This window comes from Narcine bancroftii, unplaced genomic scaffold (genome assembly GCF_036971445.1).
Source record: "Narcine bancroftii isolate sNarBan1 unplaced genomic scaffold, sNarBan1.hap1 Scaffold_165, whole genome shotgun sequence".
NCBI classification, from domain to species: domain Eukaryota; kingdom Metazoa; phylum Chordata; class Chondrichthyes; order Torpediniformes; family Narcinidae; genus Narcine; species Narcine bancroftii.
In genome coordinates this window covers 1,202,129-1,213,324 of record NW_027211900.1, presented here as the reverse complement: position 1 = coordinate 1,213,324, position 11,196 = coordinate 1,202,129, and the positions used below count along the sequence as shown (strand labels likewise).

The window sequence follows — 11,196 nt, the reverse complement described above, 5'->3', positions numbered from 1 at the left end:
GCCAAGATCTGCACACTCTGCCAGATGACCAAAATGCAGAATACGTGAAGGCACCATCCCCAGACATTCGAGTCAGCACCACGTAGGTTCAGCCATGTCTACATTAACATTGTAGGGTCACTACTAGCCTCCCGCGGGGCAAGTTATCTTCTCACCATGATTGCCTGCTCCATGAGGTTCACCGAGGAGGTCCAGCTGTCTGACACAACCACTTGTGTCCTCCATTAAATTGGAAGCAGTAATAAATATGAAGGAGTGATTGATAATATATAGTCTCCCTTGTAGTTTGGGTGCAATGTATTTCTTGAGATCAGAGGAATCCAGGAGCCAGGACAGAGTGATCCTGTGTTTCCCAAGGATTTGATAGTTGGGTTAGTAGAAAGTGGAAGGGCCGAAGGGTTTACTGCTCCTTCGACTGCCTCTCTTTTCTGTCTTGCGATGCTGATTGGGTGCGACTGTGTGTTCCATCGCTCGCTGATTAGTTGCTTCAATTGCACGAGCCAATGGACTGATTCGGTGAGGCCGCTTTTGGATTGGACGCTGAAGGGCGGATTCGCGGGCTGATTGGCTCTTGCTGTGAGGAGGCGGGACGTTGGCGGTGGCGTCGTCAGCTCGGGGTCCGTCGCGTCGCCGAGGGCGCTAACGGGAAGAAGTTGGCAGCGGCGCCGGGACCTTCCTCAGCCGCGCGGTCCAGAGAAAGCGGGCGACCCGCAGCCCGATGGGCCCCACCGTTGAGCGGCCGGTACCGACGTGGTGTTTGGGTGGAGCCGAGGCGTCGGTGCGAGGCCTGATGGCGCCAACAGGGCGAGGCCGGAGGCCGCGGGGTAACTGGCAGCGGGTGGGGGGGGGGGGGGAGGGGAGGGGCAAGAAGGAGATTTGCACGTCTTTGGATGGCGCATGCGCGATGGGTTCGCCACTTGGCGTTCGGTTCGCGCATGTGCGATTGATACGCATGTGCCAAATGACGGCCCTAAGCGAACCCTTTGGGCAAGCGCCAACTGATGACTCGCGCATGCGCACAGAAATTAAGATGGCTGCCCCCAGCCGATGGACCCCGAGACACTGAGTCACAAATTCAATCCGCACATTTTGGGTCTTTCGTTCCCTGTGTCTCTGTTCTCGTTTGTCAAACCATTTGATTTTAAAAATAGGCTCTAAGACTTCAGGCACCGCACACGGGGAAAACTCCGACTTGCGACCATTGTGAGATCTGACTGATCCTTCAGTGTCCATGACGGTCGCAGGTCGGGGAGGGCCGTCTTGGACTGTCCGAGTGTTGCTCCGATTTCGCTTTTTTTTTGCTCGCCCGGTCGCTTGGCGTGCTACAATCTCAGTGTTTATAAGGGGGAAATTCTTTTAATGTTTCATTTACTTTTGTTACATAATTCTTCCTAGATTATCTGTGTAACATTGAAGGTTATGGGTTTTCATGAACAGCAATCATGATTTTACTCATAATTTGATGACGAAATGGATGGGAAACTTTTTGCTAATACTCCATGTGAATTGAAATAAAAATGAAGTGACAAACTTAGGAAGGTTTGTTTACCCTTCTTTTAAAGCAGGATGTCCAGATGATTTTCATGTTGCTTGTTGAATTAAAATGTGATTTGTCTGTTCTTAATGGCAGCTACCATATTGGCATTGCAAGGAAAGATGGGAAATGGGTCAGGTCCTTGGTGGTCCCAGTAATGCAATGGAGAAAGATGTCACAGGGCTGAATGTGGTTTAGGGAGAGAGAAGGTATTAATTTTTAGGAAACATATGTGGCCAGCCACCTATCAATATTTTTTCTGAAATAGAAACTCCTGCTGGTAGAAGCCATTTCCTGCTTTGAACAGGCCCAATGTGATTATCTAAGCAAATATTGTTTCGAGCCCAAAGGACCCCAAAACCCAGCAGCAATAGACATTCACCAAGACAGGTGGTTTTTAAAACAGAAGTTATTTTTAATCAACTTTAAACATGGAAATAGAATGAAACTTTAACTTAACTCTATACTTAACTAACCCAAATTAACCCCCTTCAAATTCTAAGCGCACATATTTGTAATGTGTTTAAATTTTATGAAAAGTTGTTTGGTTCACAGTTCAATCTCACTTCTCCTTCTTCCAAGTTCTCTGGATGCAGGCAATTCTTCTGCTGTGCACATAATTGATCATGTATAAATTTCACCAGGTTTTGGTGCTCGAAAGGTAAATGTTTACCGCTCAGGAAGGTTCTTGTAGGGTTTGCAGAGAGTGATTTGTTGTTCCAGGATTTCCACAACTGAGGTACCACCATTAGTCACGTCAATGTCTCGCTGATGAAACTTGCCCCGTCAGGGTTTTCCAGATGGTAACTTCTTTCTTTCAGTGACCACAGAGTTCCATTTCTCTTATTCCAAACAACAGGAGTTCTTTCTTCTGCTCAAGCTGTGGTTAGGTAAACAAAACCGGTGAGTGACTTTCCTGTAAGCACCCTGCAGAAAGGTACTTGTAGTCATCCTGGCTCCATTTCCAAACAATGGTCATTCATTTTATTACATCAGTTCAGTTAACACCTACTTGTGTATGTGCATCAATATTTCTTCAGTCTTTCAAATAAAATCTGTTTTAAAAGGTATGTATGTATGTTTGTAACCTACACTAAATCTTATCAAAATCGCAAATATTACCAAATTCTCCAAATATATTTATTCATTACAATATCACGTAAGGAGCAACTGGGTCGATGAACTGCCTTGGGTTCTATTAGGAGTATGAACAGCTCCAAAAGAAAATCTGTCTGCATCATCTGTAGAATTGATGTTTCGTCTGGCCCTTATGGTTCCAGAAGATATTCACTTCAGAAACAATTCAGACATGGACATCCTTCAACAACTCCGCAAGGGTATTGCTAACAGCAAACCATCCTCTACCAACTGGCATGGCAAAACTAGGCAACAAGTCCCCCAATCACTATTAAACACTGAATTTGTATTTGTACGAAGACAGGTTCCAGGGGCACCATTACTAAAACCACATGAAGGACCATTGATATGGAGTGGTATATACATTGGACATCGGAGGGCATCCACAGCTATTCAGCGTGGACAGACTTAAACCTGCCATATGGACCCTACTTCACCAGTTCAGTGCTATCAACCCAGGCGACATGAACGTCTGCCTAACTCAAGCATATCTGGTATCTTAAGTTACAGTGACGATTTTGGGGGGGGCATGATATAGCGAGTGCACAGCGTGGTTTTACGAATTGCCACCGTCAGTTCCTAGACTTAACTGACACATTACGGGCTAACTGTGTAAACATTTTTCATCACCCTATAAACTTTTTCCCATTGTAAACCCGGTGTCACGGTATCTGTCTCAGACTCCTGCAAATCACCGTTGAACCTCCTACCCACTCTGTACCCGGAGTCAGAGTATATGCCTCAGTCTACCGAACATCACCATTAACTCTCCACTGTTAACTCTGTGTCACGGTATCTGCAACAATGTATTGCGTTTCACGTTTAAACCTCTTCCACACTGTGAACCTGGTGTCACAGTACTTGTCACAGTTCATTGAACCTCAACGTTAAACCATCTCACTAATGTGAACCCAGTTTCACAGTATCCGCCTCAGTCTACAATACATCACTGTTAAACCTTCTACCCACTGTGAATCCGTTATAACAGTATATGCCAGAGTTTATTTTGTATCACCGATAAACTTTCTCCCCACTGTGAACCTGGTTTTCACAGTATCTGACACAGTTTATCCTTCATCACTGATAAACCTTCTCATTGATCTGAATCCGGTGTCACAGTTTCTGTCTCAGTGCGCCATACATCATTGTTAAAGCTGTCTCCCACGGATCCCCACTGTTTCCCATCAGTTCCCCACTGTTCCTCAGCTATTTCCCACCATTCCCCACTTTTCCCCATGGTTCCCCACTCTTCCACTCATTTCCCAATCTGTTCCCCCATTCTCCACAGTTCGCTATCTGTTTTCCACTGCTCCCCACTATTCACCCCTGTTCTCCACTGTTCCTTAGTGATCCCCACTTTTCCCCACTGTTCCTTAGTGATCCCCACTTTTTCCCATCTCTTCCATCCATTCATCAATTTTTCCCACTGTTGCCCTCAATACACCATTGTTCCCCAACTGTTCCCCACTGTTCCTCACTGTTCTCCACCTGTCACACACTTTTGACCAATGTTCCACACGTTCTCCAATGTTCGCCTTTTGTTCCCCATTGCTCTCCCCTGTTACCCTGTGTTCCCCACAGTTCTTCACTGTTCCCCACTTTTCTCCAGCTGTTCCCAATCTATTCCCCACTGTTGCCCTCTGTTCCCTACTGTTCTCCATTTCTCCCACTTTTCCCTACTGTTCCACATTTCTTCCCCACTGTTCCCCACAGATCCCAACTGTTACCAACTGTACCCCATGGTTCCCCATTGTTGCCCATCAGATGCTCCTCTGTTTCCAATCTGTGCCCCATTTTTCCACACTGTTTCTCACAGTTCTCCACTGTTCACCATCTGTTCCCCACTGCTCCCCAGAATTACCCACTGTACCCCATGGGTCCACTCTGTTCCCCATCTGTCCCCACAGTTCTCCAGCTGACCCCCTGTTCCACACTGTTCCGTTCTTTTCTCCACTGTTCTGCATCTGTTCTGCCAAGTGCAAGTGAGGACAAAAATGCAAGGTGAAGACAAGTGAATGTGTGGCTGAGGGGCTGGTGTAAAAGACAGGGTTTTGGCTTCTTGGACCATTGGGCTATCTTTTGGGGAAGGCATGACCTTTACAAAAAGAATGGGTTACACCTAAACTCAAAAGGGATCAATGTATTGGCAGCTAGGTTTGGTGCAGCCGTCGGATGTGGTTTAAGCTAATTGGCACTGGGATGGGAACCTGTATGATAAGCAAAGGACAGGAAAGATAAAATAGGAAAAGTTGGGTTAGGCAGCGAAAGTAAAAATCAGAAAGAGCAAGGAGGGTGAAAAAAGCAAATCTGAAGGCTTTATATCTTAATGCAAGAAGCATTCGGAACAAGGTAGATGAATTGGCTGTGGAAATTGAGACAAACAAATACGATTTGATTGGGATTACAAAACATGGCTGCAAGGTGGGCAAGCCTGGGAACTTAACATCCCGGGGTATACAATATTTGGGAGGGGTAGACAAGAAAGAAAAGGGGGTAGGGTAGCTTTGATGGTGAGAGAAGGAACCGACACAATTGACAGGAAGGTTATTAACTCGGAAGATACGGAATCTATATGGGTAAAACTGAGGAATAGCAAGGGGTGGAAAATGTTAGTGGGGGTGGTATATTGGCCTCCAAATAGTAATGTAGAGGTGAGGGAAGGCATAATAAGGGAAATTAGAGAAACGTGCAATAAGGGAACAGCTGTCATTATGGGAGACTTTAATTTACATATCGATTGGACTAGTCAAATTAGTAAAAATACTGAGGAGGAGGAATTCCTTGAATGTTTACGGGACGGTTATCTAGACCAATATGTCGAGGAACCAACTTGGGAGCAGGCCATTTTAGACTGGGTATTATGCAATGAAAAGGGCCTAATCAGCAAACTTGTTGTACAAGGCCCTTTGGGTAGGAGCGATCACAATATGATCGAATTCTCACTCAACATGGAGAGTGAAGAAATTATCACCGAGACTAAGGTCCTGAATTTAAATAAAGAGAATTATGATTGTATGAGACGGGAGTTGAGTAAGATTGATTGGGTGGTTTATGGTGGGGGGGGGGGGGTGACGGTGGATAGACAATGGAAAGCATTCAAAGATCTAATGGAAGAATTGCATAAAAATAAACCAAGAAAAGTGACTCAACTGGTGATAACAAGGGAAATTAGAGACAGCATTAGGTCCAAAGGGAGAACATATCAATTGGGCAAAAAAAGTACCAAATCCGAAGACTGGGAACAGTTCAAGATGCAGCAAAGGAGGACAAAGGGATTAATCAAGAGGGCAAAAATAAATTATGAAAGTAAGCTTGCGGCAAACATAAAAACCAACTGCAAAAGCTTTTATAGATATGTCAAGAGGAAAAGATTGGTGAAATCCAGAGTAGGTCCCTTGCAGTCAGAATCAGGGGAATATATAATGGGGAATAAGGAAATGGCAGACCAATTAAATTCTTACTTTAGTTCCGTTTTTACAAGAGAGGATACAATAACCTCCCAAGGATGTTGGGAAACATAGACACTAATGCAAGGGAGGAGCTGAAAGAAATCAGTATCTCTAAGGACATGGTCTTGGGAAAATTGAAGGGATTGAAGGCCGATAAATCCCAAGGGCCTGATAATCTACATTCTAGTGGACCTTCAGATAGCAGATGCTTTAAAAATTAGTTTCCAGAACTCAAGAGACTCAGGATCAGTACCCATGGATTGGAGGGTAGCTAATATTACCCCACTATTTAAAAAAAGGGTAGAGAAAAAGCGGAGAATTATAGGCCGGTGAGCCTTACATCAGTAAGGGGCAAAATGATGAAATCCATTATTAAGGATGTAATAGCGGAGCATATGACTAGCAGAGAAGGGATCGGAGAGAATCAACATGGATTTACAAAAGGTAAATTGTGCTTGACAAATCTATTGAAATTCTTTGAGATGGTGACAGGTAAAATAGATGAGGGAGAGCCAGTGGATGTGGTGTACCTGGATTTCCAAAAGGCCTTCGATAAGGTTCCACATAAATGACTGGCATGCAAAATCAAGGCTCATGGGATTGTGGGGGGAAGGTATTTATGTGGATTGATAACTGGCTGGCAGATAGAAGACAGAGAGTTGGGATAAACGGCTAATTTTCTGAGTGGCAGGCGGTGACCAGTGGGGTGCCACAGGAATCTGTACTGGGACCCCAGCTGTTCACAATTTACATTAATGATCTGGATGAGGGGATTGGATGTAATACCTCCAAATTTGCAGACGACACTAAGCTAGGAGAGGTTGTGTGCACTGAAGAGGGGGTCAGGAAGCTCCAGTGTGATTTGGATAAATTGGGGGACTGGGTAGATACATGGCAAATGCACTACAATGTGGATAAATGTGAGGTTATCCACCTTGGTAACACAAACCAGAGGGCAGATTACAATTTGAATGGCAATAGATTGGGAGATGGGGAAGTGCAGAGAGACCTAGGGGTTCTTGTGCACCAGTCACTGAAGGCGAGCATGCAGGTACAGCATGCGGTTAAAAAGGCAAGTGGTATGTTCGCCTTCACATCAAGAGGATTTGAGTATAGGAATAAGGATACCTTACTGCAATTGTACAGAGCCCTGGTGAGAGCACACCTGGAGTATTGTGTGCACGTTTGGTCGCCTTTTCTATTCTTGCAATGGAGTGCAAAGGTGATTCACCAGGCTTTATACCTGGAATGACAGGAATAACTTCTGAGGAAAGATTGCACAATTTGGGATTGTACTCGCTGGAGTTTAGAAGATTGAGAGGGGATCTCATAGAGACATATAAAGTTCTGGCAGGACTGGACAGAATGGATGAGGAAGGGATGTTTCCAATGGTGGGGGAGTCCATAACCCGGGGCCATGGTTCGAGGATAATAGGCAAACCATTTTGAACCGAGATGAGGAGGAATTTCTTTACCCAGAGGCTGGTGAATCTGTGGAATTCATTGCCACACAGAGCAGTAGAGGCAGGTTCATTGAATATATTTAGAGGGAATTAAATATATTTCTTCAGTATAAGGGAATTAGGGGTTACGGAGAGAAGGCAGGGACGGGGTACTGAAATTTAAGATCAGCCATGATCTCATTGAATGGCGAAGAAGGCTCGAAGGGCCGAATGACCTACTCCTGCTCTGATCTTCTATGTTTCTGCCCTGTTGCCCATTTTCCACAATCTTCCCCTCTGTTTTACACTGCTCTCCACTGTGCCCCTCTGTTCCTCATTCTTCCCCTCTTCCCTTAGTTCTTCACTGTTCCCCACTGTTCCATAGTGTTCACATTGTTCCCCATGGGTTCATAGTGTTCCCCATCATTTCCTAATCTGCTTCCCACTGTTCCCCACAGTTCCCCACTGTTCTCCATTTGAACCCCCTGCTCCACACTATTCCCTATTTTTCCCCACTATTCTGCATCTGTTCCACCCTGTTCCCCACTGTTCTCCAGCTGTCTCCGTTCCACATTTATCCCACTGTTCCACAACTATTCCCCACTGTTCCTGACTTTTCCCTTCTGTTCCCCATCTGTTACCAACATTTGTCCACTGTTACTCGCTAGTTCTCCACTGTTCGTCACCTGTTCTCAACTGCTCCCCACTGTGCCACTCTGTTCCCCACTGCTCCTCTTTCTTCCCCCTGTTGGGGAACAGAGGAGCACAGTGGAGAACAGAAAGGAAAAGTGGGGAACTGTGGGGAATAGTCAGGAACAGGTGTGAACCTCTGGGGAACAGGTATATATGGGGAACAGATGGGGTACAGTGGAGAACATTGGGAAAAATGGGCAACAGTGCAGAACAGTTCATGGGGACCAGTGGGTTAAATGGGGAACAGAGGGCAAAAGTGGGGAACAGTGGGAATAATGCAGAACAGTGGGGAAAAGTAGGGAACCATGGGGAAAAGTATGGAACCGGGGGGACAGCTGGAGAAGATTGTGGAAGCGTGGGGAACACTGTAGAAAAATGGGGATCGGAGGGGAATAGTGGGGAGTGGGAGGGAACGAGGAAAGGAGAACAGTGGGGAACAATGTTCCGCACTGTTCCCCAATGTACACCCTGGTTCCCCATTGTTGACCAGCAGAAGCTCATCTGTTTCCACTTGTGCCCCACTTTTCCACACTGTTTCTCACACTACGCCACTGTTCACCATCCATTCCCCACCGTGAAATATAAAGTGTTCACAATCCTTACTCTGGAGATAAAAGTTTTGAAGAACAGGTTCATCTTTATTTCGAGTCTGCAGAGTCGGGTGTCCCTGGTCTGGAGACACACTGGAAGTTCAGAATCATCACTCTTTTGTACAGTCCCATGCTCAACATCACCCCACCTTCATTTACCTTCTTCCAATCAGAATCCCAATACATTATATCATTCTCCTTCTCCCTTCCATCAATCCAGGTATCACTCAGTTCTTCCCTCTTCATACATTGCCTGTTCATGTCTCTATGAGGCAATCGCAGTACGAGCTATAGACGACCTTAGGTCACTGCACCAACCTGAACCAGTTCCTTGCATCCTTGGGGCTTGAGATAAGAAGGGGCCCACTGGCTAGTACTGTCTTCTCTCAAGCTCTTATCGACATACTTTGCATTCCATCATTTTTCACAGAATGGTGCGAGTTTAATCATATTCAACCGTTTTTCACAATTCCTCCTTTTTTCTCGTTATCATGTATTTCTGATTAAACTGCATTATTGTTCACCTTTTGTTTCCTCAAATTGTAACATGAGTTGAATTTGTCGTTGTTCATCTGCCATGGGATTTTTTTAATACCACCTGCTTCGCTCCAGTAGCTGAGCAAATGGATCTTGTGATAAAACATCGTAGGATGGCTGATCCAATCAATAAGCCCACTAGAATCATTCAGCCAGATATAGCAGAGTACATTAACCATGGCCCCTAACCTCCGAAATTCCAATCTCCCCATGTCCAATCACCTCCTTTTTTATATTTATCTCTAGTCTCCTGGATCTTCTCTCTACACTTTTTAATATGGACCACCAAATCCGAGATATTAGCTGATTCATCCAGGATGTATGTGTAACATTCAGAAACAATTAAAGCCCTTTCTCTGTCAAAATAAAATCAAGGGCCATGCATTTTTGGAGGACTGTAAGTTGCATGGTGGCCATTTCTGTATTTATTGCCCAGACTTGGGATTGGACTTCCCCAAGTACCAGGTTCGTATTATTTACTAGTTCATCTAGGGTGGCTGCTATTTTTGAATCTCAACCGCACTTTGTGCAGCTCCATATGTTGGGAAAAACCTCCACATGAGACGATCTCCTTCAGTCACCCTTTTGCTTTTCCCATGGGACAAGCCTAGTACAGGTAGCTGGTTAAGTTCACGGACATGGGGAATTAAGTATGCCAGGTAATAAAATCCACTCCAACCTTTAGGTGTACAGGTCAATATAAATCCTTTTGTCCGATTCCAACATTCCTTTTCTCCAGGTAACCATGAATAAATTTTACGTCCACACACCCAATATGTGCCATTTACCGGGTGTGGGATTCACAGTCGTGTGACGGTCTAATTCTTCATGAAATTGGAAACTTCTAGTTGGTTTCTCAAAAGGAAGCATCTCTCCAGACTGAGGAGTTGGTGACTTTGTTGGTTTTGGTCGTATTGACCACCCTTTGTATTTATCTTCAATGGTTGGATCACTGTTGCTCGGCAAGATCTATATATCAAATAATTTGTGTAGGGAGAGAGGGATTGCTACTAAGGGGACTCCTGACTTGCCATGGTGTGGTATTTTCGCACAAACCCAACAATCTGTTTGATTTTGGTTCTTAGCATAATTAGTACATAGAGAGATAAAATAATTTTTAGGTTTAACACGCAAAGTTATGATATGTATAAGTCAAATTGAAATAGTAAGCGCAAAAGTTTCATTATTGTAGTTTTCTTTTCTGTTCCTTTTTACTCCTCTTTCCTTCTTTCTGTGGCTGGTGGTGGGACCACAGGTCCCTTTATTCTTTTTTTAAAGTTTTTTTTCTTCACACTATGAGCCATATTCACCAAAATACCCACAAACGTTTCCCTCTTGAATATATAGTGTCCCACCCCCCTCCCCACCCACTAAACATTCAACATATACAATACAATAAACCCATTAAACAATGTTATCACACAATGAAATAGTCAAGAAAATTGTGTCATCTACTTTTACACACTGGGTCAGTTCATTTCGTCTACTTCTCATTCTGTCATTTCAAGAGGTGGTGGTCTGCGGTAGGACCTCTCTTTTGTGTTCCATGTACGGTTCCCAAATTTGTTCGAATACTGTGATGTTATTTCTTAAATTATATGTTATTTTTCCAATTCAATACATTTATTCATTTCCATGTATCATTGCTGTATTCCCAGGCTATCTTCTGATTTCCAGGTTGACATTGTACATTTTTTTGCTACAGCTAAGGCTATCGTAATAAATCTTTTTTGCGCTTCATACAAATCGAGGCCACGTTCTTTACTTCTTATATTATTTAGAAGAAAAATCTCTGGATTTTTTGATATGTTATT

The 11,196-nt window shown here is 44.2% G+C and overlaps 1 long non-coding RNA gene across 1 annotated transcript in view; it reads left to right on the top strand.

Moving 5' to 3' along the window:
• The first annotated feature begins 568 nt into the window (after positions 1-568).
• Positions 569-11,196, top strand: part of LOC138750540 (uncharacterized) — an 82,436-nt gene continuing 71,808 nt past the window's right edge. Inside the window, exon 1 of the long non-coding RNA XR_011349381.1 lies at positions 569-742. This is a non-coding gene — a long non-coding RNA (uncharacterized lncRNA). The remainder of the gene's footprint in view (positions 743-11,196) is intronic.